Here is a 25,178-nt window from a genome sequence, read left to right as displayed (position 1 = left end):
AGATTTGTACCTCTTGTGTCAAGCAGAGAGACACTCTAAACCCTCCCTTCGGCCACAGAAACTGTATTCTAAAACATGAGGAAATTCACAGCTTTTTTCCATTTTGAAATTTCTGTGTTCTGCCTTAAATTTCCATGAAACTGGTAACAAAATATGAGCAACAGGTTTTTAGCAGGCTAAGAACAAACTTCTTAATTCAACAGTAATCATGGATTTAGAAGAGAAAAATATGCCTACTCTCCCCATTAAGATTTTGATTAAATTTGTGAGTATTTAAATAAAATTCAATGAAAAAAATAACATTAAATGTAAGTAAAATTGTTCTGTTTGAGTGGCCACAGACAAAACTTGAAGTGTTTATAAGTTAATCATTATCACCTTTAATCAAAGTAAATATACATACACAGAGTTATTTCACCCATTTAACACTTATTAATAGCGTGTTACGTAATCGTCACTGTTCCCAGTACTGACCTTACAGTTCAGAGCAAAAACAAAGTCCTGCCCTTGTGGGATATGCTTTGTACTGCAGAAAGAGAGAAGTCAGATGGTAAACAAGAAAGAGAGAAAGTTAAAGTATATTAGATGTTACATCTCAGAAACCAAAGCAGAGGAAAAGGATACAGCTTGAAAACAGAGTTTCGGTTCTTCTATTGAACCACTGTGGCAAAGGAAGGCCTTTCTAATGGGAGACGTTTGAGCAGAGACTTGAAGGAGTAAGAAATGTTCCAAGTAGAATAGGAGGAGCAAAGACTCTTAACAAGCAGTAGCTAACCATTAGGGGGTAAGTGGTCCTCATATACAATTCAAATAGTTTAGAAAACATAAAATAGACAGTAAAAATGGTCATAAATTCTACTACTAAAAAAAAAAATCACCATTTTTTTGAATACACACACAGGACATTTCCACATAAAGTGATCAAAACTACACATGCTGTTTTGTAACATAAGTGTTTCATTCCACCATATATATCTCTTCATGACTTTTAATACTTGTGAATGTTTTTCTACTGTTATTGATGTTGAGGTACACTTACCTTTCGGGTGCTTGTCCCCTTATCTCAATCCCATTTCAGCCACTCACTCCAGGTCACCTTAGAATTTGTCATTGCCAGTAATTTCAACCTGTTCAAATCAGAATTTCAAGCTTACTCTTCTCTAATTCTTACCTCCTCTCTTTCAGCCCACTCCTGCTGGTAACCTGTCTCTGACAATTTTTTGAGGGTACAGGGGTGGGTACTGGGGATTGAACCCAGAGAAGCTCTACCACTATGCTACATCCCCAGAACTTTTTAAATTTTTATTTTGACTCAAGGTCTTGCTAAATTGCCCTGACTGGCCTCAAACTTGCGATTCTCCTTGCCTCAGCCCGAGTCACAGATATATGCCACCTCTCCCTGCCTCTGACAAATTTTTAGTGCCACCTAGACCTCCAAGTACTTTTTCCTTGTTCATCAGTTCCTCAGCTGGCTTAGGGCCCATGGGTCATTCACTGTAATCATTGCTTGTATATGAGTTTGATTTCTTTTTCCCTTTTCTACTTACTCTCCTGAAAGATCATACCTGGAGGGTTTCACGTTTCTGGCATAAGTAAAGGTATGGAGTAGATAGTCTCTTAAAATTCAAGACCACTTTCTTCACATGGGTCTCCCAGTAATGTCTCTAAGGGGGGATCTCTCAAGTCCTTTCCCTCACACCTCAAACACTCCCTTTTCTCTCCTAATGTCTTTTTCTTACCACTTTATTGAATAAGTAGACATAATACAGAAGAGGCACACACTTACAACACCAAATCTACCAAACGACCTGCATCTCTACCTACATAATCTGACTTCCTCCTATTTCAAAATATCAATAAATCCTGCTTATAGTGAAGGACAACCTCTCTACTAAGACAGCAGATCTGACCTCTTCAGGCTTACTCTAGGGCTTTACTCTTCCATGTATCCTTTCTGTGTCCTGAATAATTAATTTTACCTGCTGTATTGGATCATCGTCATTCCCATTATCTGTTATCTCAAAACAAAAACAAAATCCTCCCTCAATCCTAAGAGATTTAACTACATATTCTGTATTTCTTTCTCTTTTAAAATTAACTATAAAAGGGCTGGAGTTGTGGCTCTGCTGTATAGTGCTCGCCTAGCACATGTGAGGGCCTGGGTTCAATCCTCAGCACCACATAAAAATAAATAAGTAAATAAAATAAAGATATTTAAAAAGTTAAATATAAAATATGTAATATGTGCAAAAGCACACGACTGAAACATGTTTCAAAATAAACACAGTATCCTGTCTCCAAATAAATAATAAATAAAAAGGACTGGGGATGTGTTTCAGTGTCTAAGGGCCCCAGAATTCAATTCCTGGTACAAAAAAATTAAATTAAATTAAATAAGCACAGTATGCCTATGTTGCTCTAGTGATAAAAAAAAACCAAAACCTAATATATAAGAAAACTCTTTCCCTTGATTTCATCATCCACATTTGTCTCCCATGGAATGAGAAGTTCATTCAGTTGAAAATATGCCCATTTCAAACTATCTGCTACACAGTTGAGTCAAACTGGGCCTACCAATAGGAATACACTGCTGAGCTGCACTCTTTTTTTTTTCTCTCTTTAATTTTTTAAATGTTTTTAAATACACAACAGCAGAATGCATGACAATTCTTATTACACATATAGAGCACAATTTTTCTTATCTCTGTGTAGAAAGTATGTTCACACCAATTCATGCTTTTATACATGTACTTTTTTTTGCATTGCAATTGTTACTACACATATATACCACAATTTTTCATATCTCTGTATATAAAGTATGATGACACCCAATTTGAGTCTTCAAACATGTACTTTGGATAATGATATCCATCACATTCTACCATCCTTGCTAATCCCCTGCCCCCTCTCTTTTCCTCCCACCCCTCTTCCCTCTCTAGAATTCATCTGTACTTTGTTCTCTAATTTTTGTGTTTTATTTTTTGCTGTTGCTTTCCTTGTTTTTTGCTTCCTAGTAACTGTTAGAATATGCAATTCTCAGTATAGGTGACTCAGACCATGTCAAATAAAGCATTTCCATTATGGTATCATTTATGGTAATTTAGCAATGTTTGACTTTTGCTCCCAGTGCTTTGAATTCCGGTTCTCACGATTCTAACTCACATTTCCCATGTTATCCTATTTGGGTTGTGGATAGCTTGTTGATTTTTCACTCTGGGTGCTTCTCTTGGTTTTGGTATCTTTTGGTGCTCTTTTTTCTTCCTCTTTGTGGAAATCAGTTGCATTCTAGCAGCCTATTTGTCCTTTCTACTAATGCAATAGCAAATCTTTTAAGGTTTCTCAGAATTCTCCTGTCAGATCTGCCTTTTCCCCACCTCTTAAAGCTTTTAATCTTTTTTTTTTTTTTTTTTAAAGAGAGAGTGAGAGAGAGGGAGAAAGAGAGAGAATTTAAATATTTATTTTTTTTAGTTTTTGGCGGACACAACATCTTTTTTGTATGTGGTGCTGAGGATTGAACCCAGGCCCCACACATGCCAGGCGAGCGTGCTACCGCTTGAGCCACATCCCCAGCCCTTAATCTTTGATTAAGTAAATATGTGCTCAGGAACTTATGTGAGTCTCATAAACATTTATATGAGGCTGAGTTGGTTAACTGATGCCAGCAATTCATTAACTTACTGCCTCTTCATGTCCTCACTTCCCTCCTAACCGTTTAAATACCACAGTCTGTGCACGCTACCCACCTGTCATCAGTTAGTGTCAAAATATGTAAATTAACTCATACAATTTTCAGGTAACCATGGGAACCATCTGCAAACCATGCTTAGTTAAACCTCAGGCAACATAAGTAAATATTTTACGTGTATATGTCAGCTGGAAGATATGTTGGAAAGTCATCTAATCTCACCGTCTTTTCTCTGTGTAAACTTAAACTTAGACTCCCAGTAAAAACATGGCATTTTATGTAAGTGAAGATTGGTGGAAGGAAGTTGAAAACTGAAAAAAGCACTACACGTTTTGGATTTATGTGAGTGAATTTGTGTGAATGAACCAGCGTACAAATGAATGACTAGATCCAGCCTTGACTGACAACTGTGCAGGGACAATCGACTTCTTTTTAATCTTAACTTCAAGTTTTTTCCACAAATAGGCCATCACCTAACTGGAAACAGGATAAATTAAGCAGTTACATCATCTTTAACAGCAGCACTATGAAAGGTTTTGCAAAGATGGCAAAAGTATTCACAACGTTCAATGTTGAAATTTTCACTGGGCTAACAAGTTCTAGTTATATATTATCCAAACACGGCAAGAGGAGGAGACTCCCCATTTTTTGGCAGTAGATCAAAATAAATAAAACTGGAGAAAGCTATCTAATGATAGATAAGGATTTTATGTGTAAGAACAAAAAGGTGACTGAAAACATTAGAGGAATTTAAATCCATATTTTTTAATTTGTGTTTGTTTTTTAATTTCTAAAATTCACATAGTACAAATCTACCTAAGATCTCAAGAGGGATATAAGATCTCAAGATTTCCAAAAGGTAAAAGTTATTTTATTTATAAGCATTTATTTTGAATGCACACTAGGTAGATTATTTATTTATTTATTCATTTATTTTAGTTGTTGATAGACCTTTATTTTATTTATTTATATGCAGTGCTGAGAATCAAACCCATTTCCTCACACATGCCAGGAAAGTGCACTAGCACTTAGCCCCAGCCCCAGCCCCAGCCCTAGATTTTTATTTATTATAAGAAAGTTATGGATATTTATTTATTTTGAATTTGTTCACATATGGTCTAATTGTGTGCATTATGTTTCAAATGTTGTATTTTCTGGAAAATGGCAAAAAAAATCTATAATTTAGTATTGGCAAGAACTTCCTGGAATTTTTCAGCTTCGCAGAGCAATTTCCTAAGACTTTGCCTATAATAATTAATAGAGGAAAACATACATAAGCAAGTATCTCAGGTTTTTGTGTCATGGAGGTATTCATATCAAAATCGTCTCCTCTGTCACCTGCATCAAAAGACTTTTACTGTTTCCAGAAACAATAGACAGTTATTTTTACTTAGTAGGCAATCAAAATTTTTTTCCTCTTGTATTTTTTCTATCACTCAGCTAATCTTCATGTCTCTATTCACTACCAAAATTTTGGAATTAAATTTCAGGACTAAAGCATAAATTCTACTTTGTGGAATGAAATTGGCCAAACTATCGTGTGTGTGTGTACGTAACACAGCGAATTTCACCTTTATGTATATCTATAAAGCACTAATTAAAAAAAAAACTATAAACAAACAGAAGAAGACCAGTAGAATAGTGGAAAGGGATAGTGGGAGGGAGGAGGAGAGGGAAAGGGGAAGTGCTGGGACTGATTGGAGCAAATTATATTCCATGTTAAATGAACCCCAATATTATGGATAACTACAATGCACTAAAAAAGGAAGGAAGGGAGAGAGGGAGGGAGCAGACATTCCACTGCGGCTCACTGACAACTTTCTTAAAGTCAGCTACTCTAAAACCCCTTCTCTTCCAGTTTCCCACAAAGCTTCCGTGCACTAGTGGAATGATTAAGTTGATTTCTCATAGACAGGTCTTATTTATATAAGCAATTATAATACTTCATTCGTAATATGTTCTACCCCACAACAAAGTCAAATGCAAAGGTACTATAGTTTTATAAGATGTTACCGCTGAGTGGAACTGTGTAAAGGGTGTATATGGGATCCCTCTTATAACTGCAGATGAATCTACAATTATTTCAAAATAAAAGGTTTCATTAAAAATTATAATATCCTTATTTTCCCTATATCCCTTCCTTTCTAAATTATCCCCCTAAATACATGTATAAAATTTTATATGTAAATATAAAAATTTTTTCTTATCCTTTACCTTGTTTATTCTTCCAAATTTTCAAATCAATTCTCTTTTCATCGGAATTCTGGGGATATAAAGATAAAATTGTAGGAAAATTGAAGGAAAAAATTTATAATGTATAAGAATCTCCTGTTTACCTTGACTATTTCATGATCTCATTAGAATACCAGAAATCCTTCTAGATTGCCGAACAAGCTGAGGGAGAAAGCCAACTAAGTCCCTCTCACCACCTCCATCTCCTATTCCCACTGTGGAGTCCAGCAGTTCCTGAAGTCAAACTCCTCAGTCACAGGGCCTTTCAGGTTTAAGGGAACACACAGGTCTAAGTCAGGACGATATTGTCAAAATAAAAGATGCCCAGAAAGCCAGAAAAAAACATCAATGGGAATTTGGTCACTAAATTAAAAAAATAAATTCAAAGCAATTCCAGCTAACTAAAATTGAGGTATTAGAGCAATGATTCAAAAGATATACAGTGAATTTCTGATTCTTTTTTTATAGTAGTTTTTCTGAGCCAATGTACTGACTTTAAAATTTTAAACTCTTGCTGCAAGTCTGCTTTACATGTTGATGCGAATATTCTTCAGTCCTTTAGAAATACTGATTTCCATGCTGAGTGTCATTGCATCACAATGAATAATCCTGAAATCTATATGACCAGTTTAGAACTCTACATTTTTTAAATCATAAATTTCATTTTCTCCCTTTATGTGGAATCCTAGAGTTTATTACATTATCTGGACCATTGTTCTTTCATTATAAGGTTAGATACTTAAATTCATGTTAAAAAGGTAAAAACAAAATCCCAAAGAAGTTTTCTTTACTTTTAAAAAAAAATTTATGTAGTGGAGTTTATTATTCTGTGACTTTAGTATAAACTGTTTCAAATAATTTATATATATAAATTTGTTTAAAATATAAATGAAGTAGAATACATTTTGACACATTATACATTCTTCTGGTTGTACATGAAGTAGAATCACACTGATCATGTAATCATATATATATATATTTACAATTCATGCTACCATCCTTTCTACACCCATGCCCCTCCCTTCCTATCACTCCCCAGTGCCTAATCCAAAGCACCTCTATTTTTCCCTAGTCCCCCTATTGTGAATAAGCACCCACATATCAGAGAAAACATTCAGCCTTTGGTTTTATGGGATTGGCTTATTTTGCTTAGTGTGATATTCTCCAGCTCCATCCATTTACCTACAAATGGCATCATTTCATTCTTTTTTAAGGCTGAGTAATATTCCACTGTGTATGTATACCACAATTTATTTATCCATTCATTTGTTGAAGGGCATCTAGGTTGGTTCAATAGTTTGGCTACTGTGAATTGAACTTCTATAAACATTGATGTAGCTGCATCACTGTAATATGCTGATTTTAAGTCCTTTGGTATAAACTGAGGAGTGGAATACCTGGGTCAAATAGTGGTTCCAGTCCAAGTTTTCCCAAGGAATCTCCGTACTGCTTTCCATAATGGTTGCACCAATTTGCAGTGCCACCAGCAATGTATGAGTGTACCTTTCCCCCAACATCTTCGCTGACATTTATTGTTCCTTGTATTCTTGATAATTGCCATTCTGACTGGAATGAGATGAAATCTTATTTTTGGTTTGCATTTCTCTAATTGCTAGAGATGTTGAACATTTTTCATGTATTTGTTGATCATATTTCTCCTTCTTTGTTTAGTTTCTTAGTTCATTTAGTGATTGGGATATTAGCTTATTTGGTGATGAGTTTTTTCTTTTAGTTCTTTGTATATACCTGGAGATTAGTGCTCTATCTAAGGGGCATGTGGTAAAGATGTTCTCCCATTCTGTAGGCTCTCCACATTTTGATTTTTCCTTTGCTGAGAAGAAGCTTTTTGGTTTGAATCCATTCCACGAACCTCAATGAAGTTTTCCTTACTTTTAAATAACTTTGCTAGTAAGGGAAGTTCCTGTGTATTAGAGAAGATTATTGCTGTGAGATATCAAACTCAAAAATCATACAAGTAAGCGTTGCTGCTGACCGCAAGGTGCCTGCACTGAGACGTGTCCAACTGGCCTCTCCTGGGTCCTGACACTGAGTCATGGAGCTTCCCTCACTTCCCCATTTTCCCCAGGAGGGATGTTTCAGTGTCATCATCCTGGAAGACACAGGCTTAGTTTGCTGTCAGATCAAGTCCAGAGTCAGTTGAGTGTGAAACTGATATATCTATATTCTACTATGTGAAACTTCTTTTTATGGGAAGGAAATCCCTTATCTCTTCTTGTTCAGAAAACCTCAGCCTACGAAAATGAGGGAATTTTTTTTTTTCTTTTATTATAGCTTTCTGACAGGAACCCTCCTCCCCGTTGTTACATTTATAAGCATCTCCTAAACTTCATTTCAGGAAAGCTTCAGTTTTCTCTAATTATTATAATCTTCATACAGATCTGAACTTTCTGTGCTGAGTAAGAAGATAAATGAAGGTATTTCCCAGTTCAGGGCTAAGGCTAGAATGTTCAGAATTGAAAAAGAGAGATATGACATGCAGATGTGTTTGAATATCCGGGAGTGTGGTCCCTTGCACCTGATACAATGGTCTTGCGCTCATCACTTCGCCTTTCTGAACTGAGATGCATAATCTATTTTAATATGCTTGTACTTGTGAAGGATAAGCGACAATGTTTCAGTGTCTGTGGTTATTACAATGATGTCAGAAACTTCCCTAATGAAATGCAGGCAAAGTTGAGGCAGCTTTACTAGGGCATAGATTAATGGAGCCGTGTATATCAGTACAGGGTTCTAATCCTGGTCTCCAATGAATAACTCTTGACTAGGAACAGATAAACTTTAATGTATAATTTTCTAAAAAGAATAATAGTGGATCAGAAAGGAAGCACAAATTGGGGAAGAAAATATTTATTGATAAGAATCTATTTAAAGCACTTTAAACACATACAAAGCTGATGATTACATGAGCTAATTAATTAATTAATTAGTTAAAGGTCATTTGGAGTATGCAGAGACCAATGAAACACTTTCCTTACCATTAAAAAGTCAAGAACTAAATAAAATAAAATAAAAAAGTCAAGAACTCCTAGTTAGAAGTGATAAGCCTCTTATAGCTATAAAAAGATAACTTGTAGTGCAAAGTAGTCATTGGTAAGTGCAACTAATAAGGGCAATTGGAGTTCAGAGAAGGGACAGATCACTTGCAGACAGATTAACTGGGTAATATTTCATGGAGAACGTAATACTTTAGTTGAATATGCAAATTAAAAGGTTAAATGTTTGTCAAATGTGTACTGCAAGCAAGGCCTGCTGCTGAGTTCTGCTTGGGAATCAAGGAAATTTATTTCCTAGTCCTGCCCTGGAAGAGTTTATAATCTGGTCAAGAAAATGACTCATAAACACATAGAAGCACAAATAACAATTAACAATTTATTTCAAGAGGATATTAGAAGTGATCATGACAGAAGGCAGTTCACGATTAGTTAGGCTAATTAGATATGCAGCAAGTAATTGCTTTAGACATTAGCAGAAGCAGGCAGCCACTTCCATGACCTGTCAGCAGCACTTGGTAGGAACACTCCCATTTTCTGACTTTCAGTACTCCAGGTTCTGCTGGCTCCCCGACCCATTCTAAGTGCCCCTTTTCTACCTCCTTCACTGATGGATCCTCTTCTCTCTGAAAACTGACGTGGTTCAGGGCTTAGGCCGTGGCCTTCTTTCGTTTCATTTACTTTGTTGGGTCTCTGATCTGGGTCCATGGCTTTACGTCTGCATGCTGATGATTGGCACATTGTTAACTGCAGCCTAGATGTTTCCCCTGCTTACCTAACTTCCCACTCAAATCTCTACTTGGTTGACTGCAAGGGACCTCAAATTGAACATGTTCAAAATGGAGCTTCTCATCTTTTCTTTAAAATTTATTCCCTGCTTCAGTGTGAAAATGTATCCTAAAGGTCATACGTTAGAAACTGAACCCTCAGTGCCATAGTTTTGGAAAGTGTGGCCTAATGAGAGGTGATCAGTGCTTGGATCATGATGGAAGTAATGCTTTTATGGTGGGAGTGTGTTAGTTGTTATGAGAGCGGGTTTATAATAAAAGAGGTTTGGCCCTCTCTTGGGATGACACAAGAATGCTCTGGCTAGATGTAAGCCCCTCAACCCTGGACCTTTCACATTCCAGAACTGTAATAAAGAAATCTCTGTTATTTATCCATTATCCAGTCTCAGGTATTATGATATAGCAACACAAAATGGACTAAAACACTCCCCATACAGTGTATCTCATGTCAGTCAACGGCAGCTCCATTCTTCTAGTTGCTCAGTCAAAAAATCCTGGAATAATAAACAGGTCCTCCATCAAATGGTACAAGTTCTGCTTTTAAGTTGTCCAGAATTAGACCATGTCTCCCATGTCTCTCTCTCTCTCTCTCTTTTTTTTTTTTTTTTTTTTGTGGTGCTGAGGATTGAACCCAGGGTCTTGTGCATGCAAGGCAAGCACTTTACCAATTGAGCTATGTCCCTAGCCTGATGTTTCACTTCTTTATTACTTTCATCCTTCCATGACCACCTAGAGCCTTAAAATTACCTTGTAACACATCTTTCTTCTCTGCCCTTATCTTAACCAAGCGGCCAGAGTGATGTTTTAAAATATCAGACAGATCATGTCGCTCAGTTACTCACAGCTCATCTCTGACCCCATCTATCGCTCCCTTCTGGCCTCTCCACTGTTCCATCCACGAGCCTTCCTGCATTAAAGTGCTTTGCTCTTGCTGTTTTCTTTTTCTTGAATGCTCTTCCCCAAGATGACTTCATGGCTTATTGACTTAAAAAAAATCAATGACTGGACTAACTTCAGGCTGGATGGGTAGTCAAGGAAGTTCTGGAAAAAGAATGTATCTGTCCTGAGAAGGCACATCATGGGCAAAGGCAGGGTCAGCAGAGTAGCCCCATGGGGAGACCACAAGAGCAAAGTTCTAGGTTAGGCAAGTTTGAAAACAATTTGTTTGTTGGAGTAGATAATTCTTATAAAAATAAAAATAATGGAAGAAAGATAAGACAGGTCTTGGTCTTACCAAACTGCCAGGCTGAAGAACTTGAGGTATTTTCTGTAGGTAACTGGGAGGATAAATATTTTAAAACAGAAGGATTTATAATTGTGTTTTAAATTAGACTTAGTTTTTATGAAGACAAATCTGTAAGTATCAGGTAAACAGATTAGGGATTAGGGGGAATGAAGATGAGTTTAAAAGCCTTTTCAGAGACACAAAGTGGAGCCTGACAGAGTTTTAGGGACTGACCAAAAAGAGGCTAACGGAATGTTGTAGATAGTGTGATTCATCTATCAATATCAGAGGCAGGGGCAACAGAGGAGAGCCTGTGTTGACTTTAGAATTTGGAGTCTGCAATCTGGTAGTACAGGTAATACATGGCGACTCAAACATCTGCCCCCACTCAGGGCTCAGACTTGTTTCCATCATTCTGAGTGTACTCAGCAAAATCAGGCAGCTGAATTTTAAGCCTCTTCTAGAACTCAGGCAAATTAAAAACTGTGGGCTGGAGTACCTTTAGGTTAGATTATGACAGGCTTTTTGGAGGAGATGTTCCCTGACTATTGAGGGAACACTCCAAGTTAGCCCATCAAAACAGACTTAATGGCCTTGGGTGTTAATTAAATTCTAGAATGCTCATGTCAGACAGCCTTACTCCTTTGACTCTATGATCCACAATTATGTGATTAACAAACATGTAGTTGCCCAAAAGAGGGAAGTGAGAAGTTATTAAGATGTTTCAGTGACTGGCTCTGCTTCCCCAAATTAAATCTCATAACTGCTTCTTTTTTTCCTGTGTGACACTCAGGATTCAGAGTAATATGAGGAGCACATGTAAACTCTCTAGTGGGAAAATCCTGCCTGGTTCTGGATGAACACACTGGGAGGTCCATTTTTACAAATCAATGAACATTTGGAACATTCTTGTCTGGTTTGGAGGGCAGCCTGTTTCAGCTAGCAGTTTGGTTAAAATTCATTCCATAGTCTTCTTTCTAATAAAAACAATAGCTAAAATCTATTGGATTCTTATTATGTACTGCCTCTATTCTAAACATCTTATCTATATTAGTTCATATATTCCTCCCAACAACCCATGAAATAGGTGTCTCTATAAATGAGAAATTCTTGGTGCTTGGCAGTTAAGTAATTTACCCAAATGTGGCAGAATAAGATTAAAAATTAAGAAGCCAGACTCCAAAGCCTGAGGCTTAATCATGATGCCTTGTAGTGTGGTGAAACCCACATGAGTACTTAGCCTAACAACCATTCACTTACCTTTTTTATCTTCGGTAATCTTTCTCACTGTATCTTTATAGCAAAGGCGCTAAATGCTAAACACTAGAGAAACTGAGATGTGTACAACACAGCAGCTAGTGTTCACACTTTATAGTCAAGTGGGAGAGCCAGACATGCACATGAATAATTTCACAATATTGTGATCGACTACATTGATAGAGATACATGCTGGTTGTGGGGGCAGAGACCTTACTTAGCCTTGTGTACATGATTATGACAGGCTTTTTGGAGGAGATGTTCCCTGACTATTGAGGGAACACTCCAAGTTAGCCCATCAAAACAGAGACTTAATGGCCTGGGGTGTTAATTAAATTCTAGAATGTTCATGACAGACAGTCTTACTCCTTTTGGCTCTATGAACCACAACTATGTGATTTGGGTCAAATGTTTTTAACTTCTCTGAGCTTTGATTCTTCATTGGAAGAAGTAGATATAACAGTATTTTGTAAGGAATGAATGGAATAAAAGATAAGAAATACAGCAGAATTCTTGAAATATGATTGAAACCTGTGTGCTGAACAAAGATGACTTGAGGTTCAATCAAAAGGTAATTTTATATTTATCTCTCACCAAATCTTTGAAGTGCACACAGTGCAAAATCCTGCCTCAGAAATTAGAAAGCCAGTCCCAGATATTACTTTGAGCTGTGACTTGAACACTGACTGTCCCTCAGACCAGGCCTTCTCTTCCTGGAAACTGAAGGGGAAGAGGGAAGTATGGGTGGCTTCCTCCCAATTTGTCCTCCTGGTGCTACAGCTAGCTTATTAACCAGCTTCTGATCCCATGGGAGGATGGGAACGGAGAGATAAGAAAGGGGAAAGGTCTACCTGAACGGGTGCCATTATAGACTGCACTTGATCTCAGCCAAAAGACCAAGGAGCGAGGCATCATAGACTGGCTTCACATTCTTTGGACCTGCCAGATGTAATAATGTGCTCCCTTATACGTGTTCTCCTGACCTCTTTCTGCAAATTTCCATTCTGAGGGTGGAAGCTCTGTCCTGAAGATGACTTGACTGCATCTCTTTCCTCAGTCCTCAGGCATCCAGAAGGTACCTCCCAGCTCTTCCCTTTTAGTCCTGTAGGCCATATCTCAGATGAGCTCACTACTGCTCATTCCCTCACAGGGTCCACGTCCCATCCCTGTAGCCCTTGCCTTGAAAACGTGTCAGAGTATGCATTCAACCCAACTGAGCCAGCTCCTTTCTACCACCACTGCCTCTTTTAGATTTCTCAGGCTTGTGGCCGACACAAGTGATTCTGAAACAGTCCAATGACATCTCCTAAGTTTTGTATTTGGCAAACCATATCAATTTGGTATTTGACAGCTGAGGAATCAATGCCTCAGTTGAGCAGGAAATGTGTGATTTTTACCTTCTATTATGTTTACTATCATTGGATTCTGAGAAGACCACCTGGGAAAGGAAATATCACATGGACCAGCCTGAGATCAGTTCCTGGAGTGCCAAGTTCACAGAAAAGCAGAAAATGTAAGCAAAGACAAGACCACACAGAGTTCCTATACCAGGAGCCCGGAAATCCACTGAATGTTTTAAATGGTCATGACTCACCTCCAGAGAGTGATCACAGTGCTCAAATATGTGAGATTCCCTGCAGGAGAGTGTGTGGGAATGCTAGTGACTAAATGGCCAATCCTGGAAACTCCAGAACTTACAGTCTTTAAGATATTTGCTCTCACCAAGTTACCATCTCTCACCTGCCCACCACATCTTTTTTTCAAATTCATTCATACTCTTCTTTTCTTACTTCGTCAATCTCTTAAGGAAATTTTTCTTTTACTTTTTAAAATTTTACAAAATCTTTTTCTAACTTTTCAAAATTATTTGTAATGAGTCCAGGACTCCTGTAGTCTTTGCTAGTATTATTGGAAATTAGAACTTTGTTACTCTATTACTATATGTGGGAGGAAAAGTAGTGTTGAGCTAAATCACTCTTCATATCAGAGAGTAGGCCTAAAGATAGTAGGTCTGAAGAATATCTTGAAAATATTAAGAGTACTGTTATAAGCTCTCCATTTGAGTATATGTGCAGAAGACCACACACACACATACACACACACACACACACACACACTCGAGAGTACTCAGGTGATCAAGCACAGAATGTTTCCTTTGTTCATCATGACCAGCCAGAAGCCTTTACAAATAATTTTTGGCTAACTTGGGGCATACATAATGTGTGTATTTTTCTTATAATTTCCAATTTATTTTATTTTATATTTTAACCATATAACCTCAGTGTTTTTTCAACACTTTTGTTTTCAGAATTTCTGAAAGGATCACAAAAATGTACTGGCCCTTCAGATCAGAAGGGTTATTCCTAGCAGTACTGTATAGTCTCTGAGCATTTTATATTAGCATTTCATAATTCAATTCAAAATTCAAAATAGGAAACGATGGCAAACCTGCAGACCAAATAACCATTCCAAATCACCACCAACTAAGTTTTTTTTTTTTTTTTTCCTAAGAGCAATAAAGGCAGAAAGGGACCTGTCAACCACCTACTTTTCATCCAGGAATATCAGTGCAAGGATCTTACTTTTCAATTATTAGTCTGAACAAGCCGGGATGGACTTCAAAACTCAGGGAATTCTCGAGTTTGACCAGTCTCTGTTCTGGCCTTTCTTCACCTCCATTGACTCTTCTCTTCTACACATACTTCCTTTCAGGGCAACAACCCTTCTTTCTGCAAAGGAGCTGACATCTCTGAACTGGTGTAGGTTTGTTTACACTATTATCTTCTGGCCTGGAATGTTTCTGAGCAGTTATCTGGTAACTTGGCTATTTAACTGCAAGATTGGTTAAAAAAAAAACTCTCTGTCTAGCTGTGATATTGATTCAACTTGTAGTTTGACTTTAATTATCCAGTTTGGAATCTAGTTTCACAGTAGGAAGTGTCACACATACAAATCTGCAGTTTTGAGAAACCTGATGAAATAATGGCTAGTTTACCCCGAAAAGCGTTGTAATCTAGAAGCCAACTGTCTCAGTAAATGCCATGGTAATTAGATAATTATCTAAGCCCAGTGGTTGCCAGGGCTTTCTGCCAACATCCTCTTTTTCTTCTTGCTGCAATTTCTGCCTCCCAAGCATTCCCCTTCTCAGTTTCTACACTAAAAAATAAAACAAGGTCTAGTTTTTTCCTCTCTGAAGGTCCCTATTGGGTCTCTGCTTCTTAAGTGTATATTTTATAAATCTCCAGCTTTCTTCCTCCTTACTTGTTACAGTCTCCTTATCATTGGGCTTTGACAGTTTCTGCATTATTAATGGAGTGACCTAATTTAGGGAATACACCCAGGTCTCACCACAATGTTGTGCATGGAGCTGTGGTATAAAAGAATAGATAGGACCAAGGTTTTGTCCAACCACTTCAAATCATGTCCACAGTGAATTTTCCCTATTGAATTATAATATTCATCACCAGAGTAAGTGCAGAGAGTCCAGACTGGGTCCTATTTGGATCTGCATTTATTACCAATCCACCCCAAAATAGAAAATTTTAACTCTTTTCTAGAAACAATTTCCAGAGGAGCATTTGATTCTTGGTAATTGCCATGTTCCTCAAAAGCAATGCTGCTTATTTATTTCTGTCTTCTATAATTATTTTATAAAAGTCATGTATATATAGTAGAGATTTTAAGTGTTGTGATTTTGGTCATGAAATTAGGGGCTTTTAAAATGTATTTCCAAAATAAGGCTAGTAATATCCAGCTAAGGGTTTTTAATCCACTGGTTGTTAGAAGAAAACAATGTTTATGAATTGCCCAAACTTGTTTAAATTCTTAAAAATATTAATAACTTTAGCTCAATCATTATACTTATGAAATTATCATAAAGAAATAATCAAGGAACTAGCTGTTTGTAATAATATAAAAGGCAATCTGTTTAGATTTCACAGATTTAGTGACTAGTTAAGAAGACCATATTTCCACATAATGTTCATATTAATAGTGGTGGAACTAAATTAATGTCATGAAAAGATGTGCGTGTTAAATTTAAAAAAATTTAAATTCTATTTGAAGTATGTAACATGCACATACTGGGTGGGGGAACAATCTGGAAGAATACACCTGGAAGTATCATCAGTACTTACCACTGTGTGAATTATGGGTGATTGCATTTTCTTTTTTACTCTCTTGTATCTATCCATCCTCGATTTTCTACAATGAACAGGAACTGCTCTTATGATAGTAGTTGAATTTTTTTAGAGTTTGTTCCCAGACTTCAATGTTCATTTTTAAAGGTATTAGTGTTTGGAGTTTGCTTGACACCTAAGGATGTTTGATTATTCCTCCCTGTAAGTTGATTTAAGCTGAGTCACCCAGTCAACTGTTTATTGTTAAACGGAAAACCATAAACAGGATCTTGTCAAGTGTAAGCTAAGGATGAGGATTGGCTCTGTCAGCAAATTTGCCAGGTACACTAATTGGCCAAACTAAGAACTGAAATTTGTACACAAAATCAAGTGGGAAACTATAATATATTCACTTATTATGATAGTTTGAACAAGCAAATTAGGTCATTTTGATTATTTAAAGCTACTTTAGATCTTTGCCTATTATGCAGAGCTCTGTGAAATGGTCATATTTTTTAAAAGATTTATTAATGGTTCCCACAAAAGTAAATAGATTATTTAAATTGTAGAAATTCAATTCAGTTCAAATTGTCAAATTTTATTAATTACGTACATGCCTAGGATTCTATTAGATACCATAGGATATCAAAATAAATCATATAGATGAACTCACAATTCTAATAGAGAGAAAGATGAATTAGTAAGTATCCCTTATGTATGTTATATAAATAATATATATCATATGATATATATTATATATATAATTTTATTTTGTGGTGCTGGGGATTGAACCCAGGGCCTTGTGCATGTGAGGCAAGCACTCTACCAACTGAGCTATATCCCCAGTCCCTATAAAATGGAGTTCAATAAAAGCAGTGAATAACACAGAACAAGACTTTTGTAAGAGCAAAGGAAACAATCAACAGTTAAGAGGCACCCTACAAAATGAAAAAAAAATTACAAATTGTCCATTTGACAAGAGATTAATGTCCAGAATATGTAAGCAATTTAAAAATCAAATAATCCAATTGTAAAATGGGCAAAGGATATGAGTAAATATTTCTCAAAAGAAGAAATTCAAATAGCCAGCAAATTTATAAAAAAATACCCAACTTTATCAGCCATCAGAGAAATGCAAATCAAAATCACAATGAGATGTCCTCTCACCCTAGTTAGAATAGTCATTATCAAAAAGACAAAAAACACCAACTGTTGGTAAGAATAAGGCAGTGAAAGAGAACTCTCTTACAGTTTTGGTGAAAATATAAATTAGTACAGCCAGTATGGAGAACAATATGAAAGCTCCACAAGAAATTAAAAATTGATCTGTTAAATGATGCAGCTATCCCACTTCTGGGTATATATCCAAAGGAAAGGAGAGCAGCATATCAAACAGACACTTGCACACCTATGTCTGTTGCCACACTTTTCACAAAGCTAGGATGTAGAATCAATCTAGATGCCTATCAGTGGAGGAATGGTATAAAGAAAATGTAATACACACAAACACACACAATGGAAAATTTTCAGTTATAAAATAATGCGATCCCATCATTTGCAGAAAAATGAATGAAACTGGAAGACTTTATGTTAAGTAAAACAAGACATAGAAAGACAAATTCTGCATGTTTTCTCATATGTGGATGTTTAAAAAGGTGTTGATTGAATAAAAGTGTTTACTAGAGTAAATGAACGAAAGGAGTAATGGAAGGTTGGTTAATGAGTACCTAGACACAGATAGAAGTAATAAGTTCTAGGGTTCTACAGACAGTGGGGGCACTACAGTTCACAATACCCATTATATATTTTATGAGTAGCTAGAAGAAAGGAGTTCAAAGTCTCCAAGCACAAAGCAATGATAAGGAGGTGGATGTCAATTACCCCTATTTGGTATATACAGTATACCTGTATCGAAGTATTATACTGTGCTCCATGAATGTTCTAAAATACAAATTGTCACATATTGATCAAAAATTTTGAAAAAAAAATGCTTCAGGAGATGGAAATATTAACTATATTTCCTGAATTGTTCATTATGCATTGGATACAAACATCAAATTATTACATGGTACCACATAAATTTGTATAATTAAAATAATAATTTTAAAAGAGTTATGAATGGGTGGGAGAGGGAGCGTTTAATTCTAACAAAACAGCAGAAAATATTTCCTGGAAGAAGTAAGATTTTGGCTAGAATTTAAAGTGTATTAATCTTCTTTGGTTGTAGGTAACAAAATTCAAACTAGATTAAATTAAAAATGCAATTTATTGGCTTATGTAATATGAATGTTTTTCTCTAGGCAAGTCTAGATCCAGGGGCTTACTGCAATGTCATCAGGCTTAGCTTTCCTCTGTGTTCACTTTATAATAATCAAGTTCTACATAAAGATGACTACTGAAGACAAAAACTTACATACTGACTTGTTCTTTTGGACTCTTATAACTAAATGCTATAAACCAGATAGCTTAAACAACAGAAATTTATTTATCACCATCCTGCAAGCTTGGGAAGTCCAGGATTAAGGTGCCAGTAGATTCAATGTCTGGGGATGGGCCACTTCTAGGAAACTCTCTTTTAGCCATAACCTTACATGGCAAGAGGTGCAAAAGGTTTTTTCTCAGGTCTCTTTTATAAGGGTCATGAGAACTCTGCACCTACAACTTAATGACCACCCAAAGTCCCACCCACCCAGTACTATTGCCTTGTAGGGGGTAGGAGTGTGGGAGTAGGATTTTAACATATGAATTCAAGGCAGGGGTGGGCGGGGACACACAATCATTCAGAACACAGCACAGATTTAGGATTACAGCCCAGGCCCTATGTAACCTTTATTAAAAGTGAAGATTTTTATTGCTTCTGCCTGGGAATCTGCTCATCTTAGACTAATTACTAATTGGACAGTTCAGGATGCATGGATCAGTTAGCTAGGTCCCATGCCCACCTCTGTAGGGAATGGGGAAGAGAGCCAGGCACTGTGACTAAAATTCTGACAGAATCAGATAAAGATAAAAAGCCATGCCCCCCGCCCCCAAAAATGCAAAAGAAGGGACAAAGTTGGGCAAAACTCCTGGACAAACACTATTATTACCTGATTCCATTTCAGGTGGGTAGAATGTTTGAAAGTTACATAAAGGCAAAGCATTTTTGAGCTAACCAAAAACTTTAGGATGGGATATAAAAGTAGGAAAATTCAAGTAAGATTCTCATGGAGGACAAAATAATTTTGTACCAAGGATTATATCTTTAAATTAATGTAATTTTATGAGTATGTTTTCCCTTGCTTATACTTTTATATCCAGGAATTTTTGCACACATATTACTATAAAGTCGGTGATTCAAAAATTTACATTTTAATTGACAAGGAAAAATAGAATATATTTATAGTAGAACACATGATGTTTTGATATATGCATACATTGTGAAATTCATAAATCAAGCAATTTAGCTTATGTATTACCTCACCTATTTATCTTCTTTGTACTTGTAGTGAAAACACTTAAAATCTACTCTCAGCAATTTTCAAGTATACAATATATTAACTTCAGTTACTGTAATGTACAATAGATCTCTTGAATGTATTCCTCCTATCTAACTAAAATTTTGCTTTTTACCAACATTTCCTTGAAGGCTTCCAGGCTTCGGCATCTGGTAATTATCATTTTACTCTCTGTTTCTATAATTTGATTGCTTTATATTCCACATATAAGTGAGATTCATGCAGTATTTGTTTTCTGTATCTGGCTTATTTTACTTAAAATAATGTCTTCCAAGTTCATCAATGTTGTCAAAATAGCAGGATTTTCTTCTTTTTACAGGTTGAATAAAATTCTGTACCATGTTTTCTCTATTCATTCATCCAGATTGACAGTTAGGGTGACTACATATCTTGGCTATTGTGAATAATGCTACTATAAACATGAGAGTACAGATGTTTCTTTGACATTCTTATTTCAGTTTCTTTGGATATTGATTCAGTAGAGGAATTTAGATCATAGAGCGTTCTATTTTTAATTTTTGATAAATCTCCCTACCGTTCTCTACAATGGCTACACTAATTTACACTTTGACCTTCGAAGTACAAAGATATTCTTTTCATCACATCCTTGTCTTTTTGATAATAGAAATTCTAACAGGTGTGAAGTACTATTTTATTGTATTTTTAATTTGTGTTTTCCTGATGATTTATATTGAGCATTTTTTCATATTCTTATTGGACATGAATGTTTTCTTTTAAGAGTTATATACTCAGGTCTTTTGTCCATTTTCCTTACTGTGATATGGTATGGTTGAGCCCTTGTGTATTTTGGACATTAACCCCTATAGGAGGTAGGGTTTGCACATATATTCTTCCATTGCATAGATTGTCTCTTTACTGTGATGATTATTTTCTTTGTTGTGAAGAAGCTTTTTAGTTTGAGGTAATCTCATTTGTTGATTTTTACTTTTGTTGTCTATGCTTTTGGATCTAATATCAGTCAGGCACAGTGGTGCACACTTGTAATCAGAGTGGCTTGAGAAGCTGAGGCAGGAAGACCACAAGTTCAAAGCCAGACTCAGCAACTTGGCAAGGCTCTAAGCACTTAGCAAGACCCTGTATCAAAATGAAAAAATAAAAAGTGGCTGGGGATGTGGTTCAGTGATTAAGCACCTCTAGGTTCAACCTCTGGTACCAAAATATATATTTATGCATCAATACTCAGACCAATGTCACAGAGCTTTTCTCTGATTTTCCCCCAATGTTTTACCATTTTAGATCTTATGTATAAATTTTTAATCCATTTTGAGTTGATTTTTTGTATGTAGTGTTAGAAAAGGGTCCACTTTCACTCTTCTGCTTGTGGACAGCCAGTTTCCTCATCACAATTTATTAAGGAGATTGTCCTTTCCTCATTGTGTGTCCTTGGCACCTTCGCTGAAAATCAATGCAGCATAAGTGTGTGGATTTACTTCTGAGTTTTTATTTTGTTCCATTAATCTCTACATCTAGTTTTATGCCAGTGCCATACCGGTTTGAGTACTATAGCTTTATAGTAGTTTTCTATATCAAAATATTGATGAAAAAATTTGAAGTCATCTCAGAAAAATGGGAGGATATCAGGTGTTTTTGAACTGGGAAATAATCTTATTAAAATGTCCATATGACCCGAAGCAACCTACAGATTCAATGCAATTTATATCAAAAATTTGAAGACATTTTTCAAAGAGATAGAAAAAAAGTCCTAGAAATTTTATGGAAACTACAAAGACTTGGAAAAGCCAGAGCAATTCTAAGCAAAAGAACAAAGCTGGAGTCATCATGCCACCTAATTTTAAAATCTAGTCATTATTTAAATGTAATGAAAACTTGTCATTTGCAGTATATTTCATGATGAATACTTTCATAAAGCAACTAATTAAATTTTTAGTGTAAACACTGACCTTATTATTATTTTTTTTTTTTTGGTGAAGTCTGAATTACTATATATTAATTTGGCCTAGAATAGCGTATACTTTTACACTAAGTCCTTTTCAAAAACTAACTTTTAATCCACTTAAAATATAATTCAACTTTTAAGCTCTTAGAGCATTGCTTATTTCTAATAAATGATTAATAAATATATATGTGTGTGTTTCCTTGATTTATGTCGGTAATCATAAAATCATCTGTCAGTTTTAAAAGCCTATTTGGACCAGACATTTGTTTGTTCCTCAGAACAGCAGTGACTTGATATGAATTCATTTTATGATTCACAGAATCCCCATGGGCCCATGGTGATATGATTGAAACCAGGCCAATTGATGTTTTAATCCTTTCTGTCCTTCAGGAAGAAATGGAATTAAAACTTAAATTTTCGTTACTTAGTATTTTTTGCACTGAGCTAAGATTATAGATAGGATGTAGAATTTAGATTCATGCTAAATGGATTTATAATCCAAATTAGATATGCAGAATAGTGACCTTGGGTAATAAATTTGAGGAAATAACAACTTGGAAAGAAAATTAGCAACAAACCAAAACAGTTGAAATAGAGATGGCAAAGTAGTGCTGATAGTGGATTAAGGAATAGAACTAAAAGGTCAATTTCCTGTCCTAACTCTGTCGAGCTTCTTGCATAATTTTGAGTATTATACCTGTTTTGGCTTTGCATTAGTTTTCTTATCTTCAAACTGGTTCACATTCTCCAGAGAAGTTGGAGTAATGTGTGAAATAATAAATATGAAGCACTTCAAGTCCACAGAATAAAGTGTCCACGACAAAATGAAATAATAATAGGGATATATTATATAAACCACATTTAATCTTCTACCTTATAAAGTGAGTAAATTAGGGGATAAAATTTCACACTTGGAAGGAATCATTTTAGAAGTGACTTGAAGAAATAAAGAGCCAGTACATTTAAAACAAATCAATGTACAAAAACTTGATTCCTACACAAGTTTTGGAAAACGTATGGCCCTATGCAAAGTTATACCTTTGTGAATTTAATTACTACCCAGAAGGCAATTCTTTTAGTGTGTTAAATCAGTGGTAGGCAAAAATATGTGACTTCCGAACAATTGATAATAAATTATCATTAAACATTAAATTAAGGATTATCATTAAATTAAAATTCAAGCAAGTTATCATTAAATGACAATTTCATAAGTGGTAATTAACAAGAGTCACTACCATTATATGCCTTTAGATATTTTGTATAATTTTTAGATATACTTCCTAAAATAGAAACTGGAAGTGCTGAATATCCCTACATTTCAGGCAAAAGAAACACATGTGCTCTTTTCTTTGAAAGTGAATGTTTAGTTGAAGAAACATTTGGGGAGACAATGAAGTAAGAACCCTAAGAGTCAACAATGATCATAATATATTGATAATTATGCAGATACAGATAATTTTAGAATACTTAAAATAGTGAAAAAATACGTTTTTCCAAGCCAACATTGAAATAAATTGTTGCATACAGTCATATGGGTTTGGTTATAAATGAGACTGGGAGCTATCTTTGAGACAGGGTTGATGATAGCAAAGTGAGGAATTTTTCAAGATGGTTAAAAACCTGTGTTTAGCATGATCTAATTGCATGTTTTTAAAAGGTGGAATCTGAAGTCAGTCTTCTAATTTCAATGACAAAATATCCTTACCAAAATAATATGTGTCCAATATGAAGAGCAATAGATGGGCTAATGTCAAAAAAGGAATGGAAAAAAAAAAAAACCAACAGACTCCTTCTGTGAGAAATAGAAAGTTCGGTGGTCCATTTTCAGAATACAGTATTTAGCCATAAGAGTAAAATTGGGGTGTAAAGAAGTCAGCAATAGGGGAAATAGAACTGAATGGAAAGTTACAAGCAGTTAACTTACACAATAGCACCACAGCCTATGGATGCGGCAGATCCAAAGTCCACACGCCTGAACAGCCCCTTGGCAAACAGGAGGTGGGGTAATGGACCAATAGAGATAGGAATTGTCAGTTAAGAAATAGTACTTACATAAAGAAGTAAGATCTGTGTACATGTCAAAATTCACCCTCAGAAGAACTTCCCACCACAAGAGAACAAAGGGAGATGGGGAAAACTAAAGCTTTATTTCTTTAAATAACCCAATAGGATATAGTAAAGTCTAGTGACGTTTGGGAAGACTACGTATCCCATAGTACTGAGCCAATAAGGAATCAGGGAGGGGAGATGAATGTTTTAGCACTAGGGATAAAATGCTGATTGCAACCATTCTGAGGGCCCCTGACCACCAGGAAACCTGATCTTGCAAGATTGTCATTAAAGTTTCACTTTTTTTTTTTTTTTTTTTTTGCTGTACCTGTGTCTCAGAGCCCATTCTTTGGGTTTGGGTTAAGTGAGTGTGTTTCTCACAGGTAAGCATATTTCTCACACTTCCTCCCCTCAAACAGACCTAGCATACCTAAGAAAGTTATTCTGAAAGCATGGGAAAGAGATTGAAGTCGTTGGTCTTTAGCTCCAGTATTCCTCCAGGTCTTGATTTTATCTTATACATCTTGTTCCTAATTTCCCTTAGCTCATCAGCTCCTTTTCCTTAACCGAACTCCCCGATTATTGATGACTAAGTTGTTCACTGATGACCTCAGGAACAATACTTATTGGTAAGTATTATGGGTAAATAGTACCCACTCCTGTTCCCTGATGTGCCTGGTGGAGCCTGCACCAGTGCAGTAATGCCCTGGATAAGCACTATTTGACCATGGAAGGAGAGCTGACTCAAGGGATGAATTCTGAATCAGATCCACCAAAATCAGGCATATATCTCACCACACTGAGATGGCACAGGATAGTTGACTGTCCCACTACTAATCAGCTGCTACCTTTGACAGAGTCTGCCTTCTATTCCAATTCTCAGTAACTAGAAGATGCTCAGGAAATGTTTGATGAAAGAATGGATAAATTAATAATTATCCATTATTATAAGCACTGTCTATAAGATCTAGGAATATTACACTGATCGAAAGAATGGCTTTGAGGGTGTACATGAAATTACAAATATGATAAATCCTTAAATGGTATATGTTTGGTGAATATTTCCATTCACATTTATTTCTAAGGAAAAGAACCAGAAGCAATCCAGCCCATCTATTTTTCATCACTTTTAGAATATGTATGGTATAAAAATAGCTCTGAACATAGTTACTTGAAAAGGGTAAGATTTGTCTTCTGTTTTGAAAGTAGCAAAATATTCTAAATTTATACACACTGGTAAATATCTTCCTAAAGGGCATTAATTAAGAATACCAGTTAGGACTAAATTTTCTTCCCATTCTGGTTTTTATCAGACTATGTAGCTGTACTCTCAACTCTACATACTTAAAGACAAAAATAATAGACCACCATCTCAATTTCCAGAATGAAAAACTACAC

The 25,178-nt window shown here is 35.8% G+C and overlaps 1 protein-coding gene across 1 annotated transcript in view; it reads left to right on the top strand.

Annotated features, from left to right (window-relative positions):
* Positions 1–25,178, top strand: part of Arhgef38 (Rho guanine nucleotide exchange factor 38) — a 139,721-nt gene that overhangs the window by 28,395 nt on the left and 86,148 nt on the right. The gene's annotated exons all lie outside the window — the stretch shown is intronic.

The sequence above is a fragment of the Callospermophilus lateralis genome, chromosome 8, assembly GCF_048772815.1.
Source record: "Callospermophilus lateralis isolate mCalLat2 chromosome 8, mCalLat2.hap1, whole genome shotgun sequence".
NCBI classification, from domain to species: Eukaryota; Metazoa; Chordata; class Mammalia; order Rodentia; family Sciuridae; genus Callospermophilus; species Callospermophilus lateralis.
The sequence above is the reverse complement of the archived record's forward strand: the minus strand, read 5'-3'. Positions and strand labels throughout refer to the sequence as shown.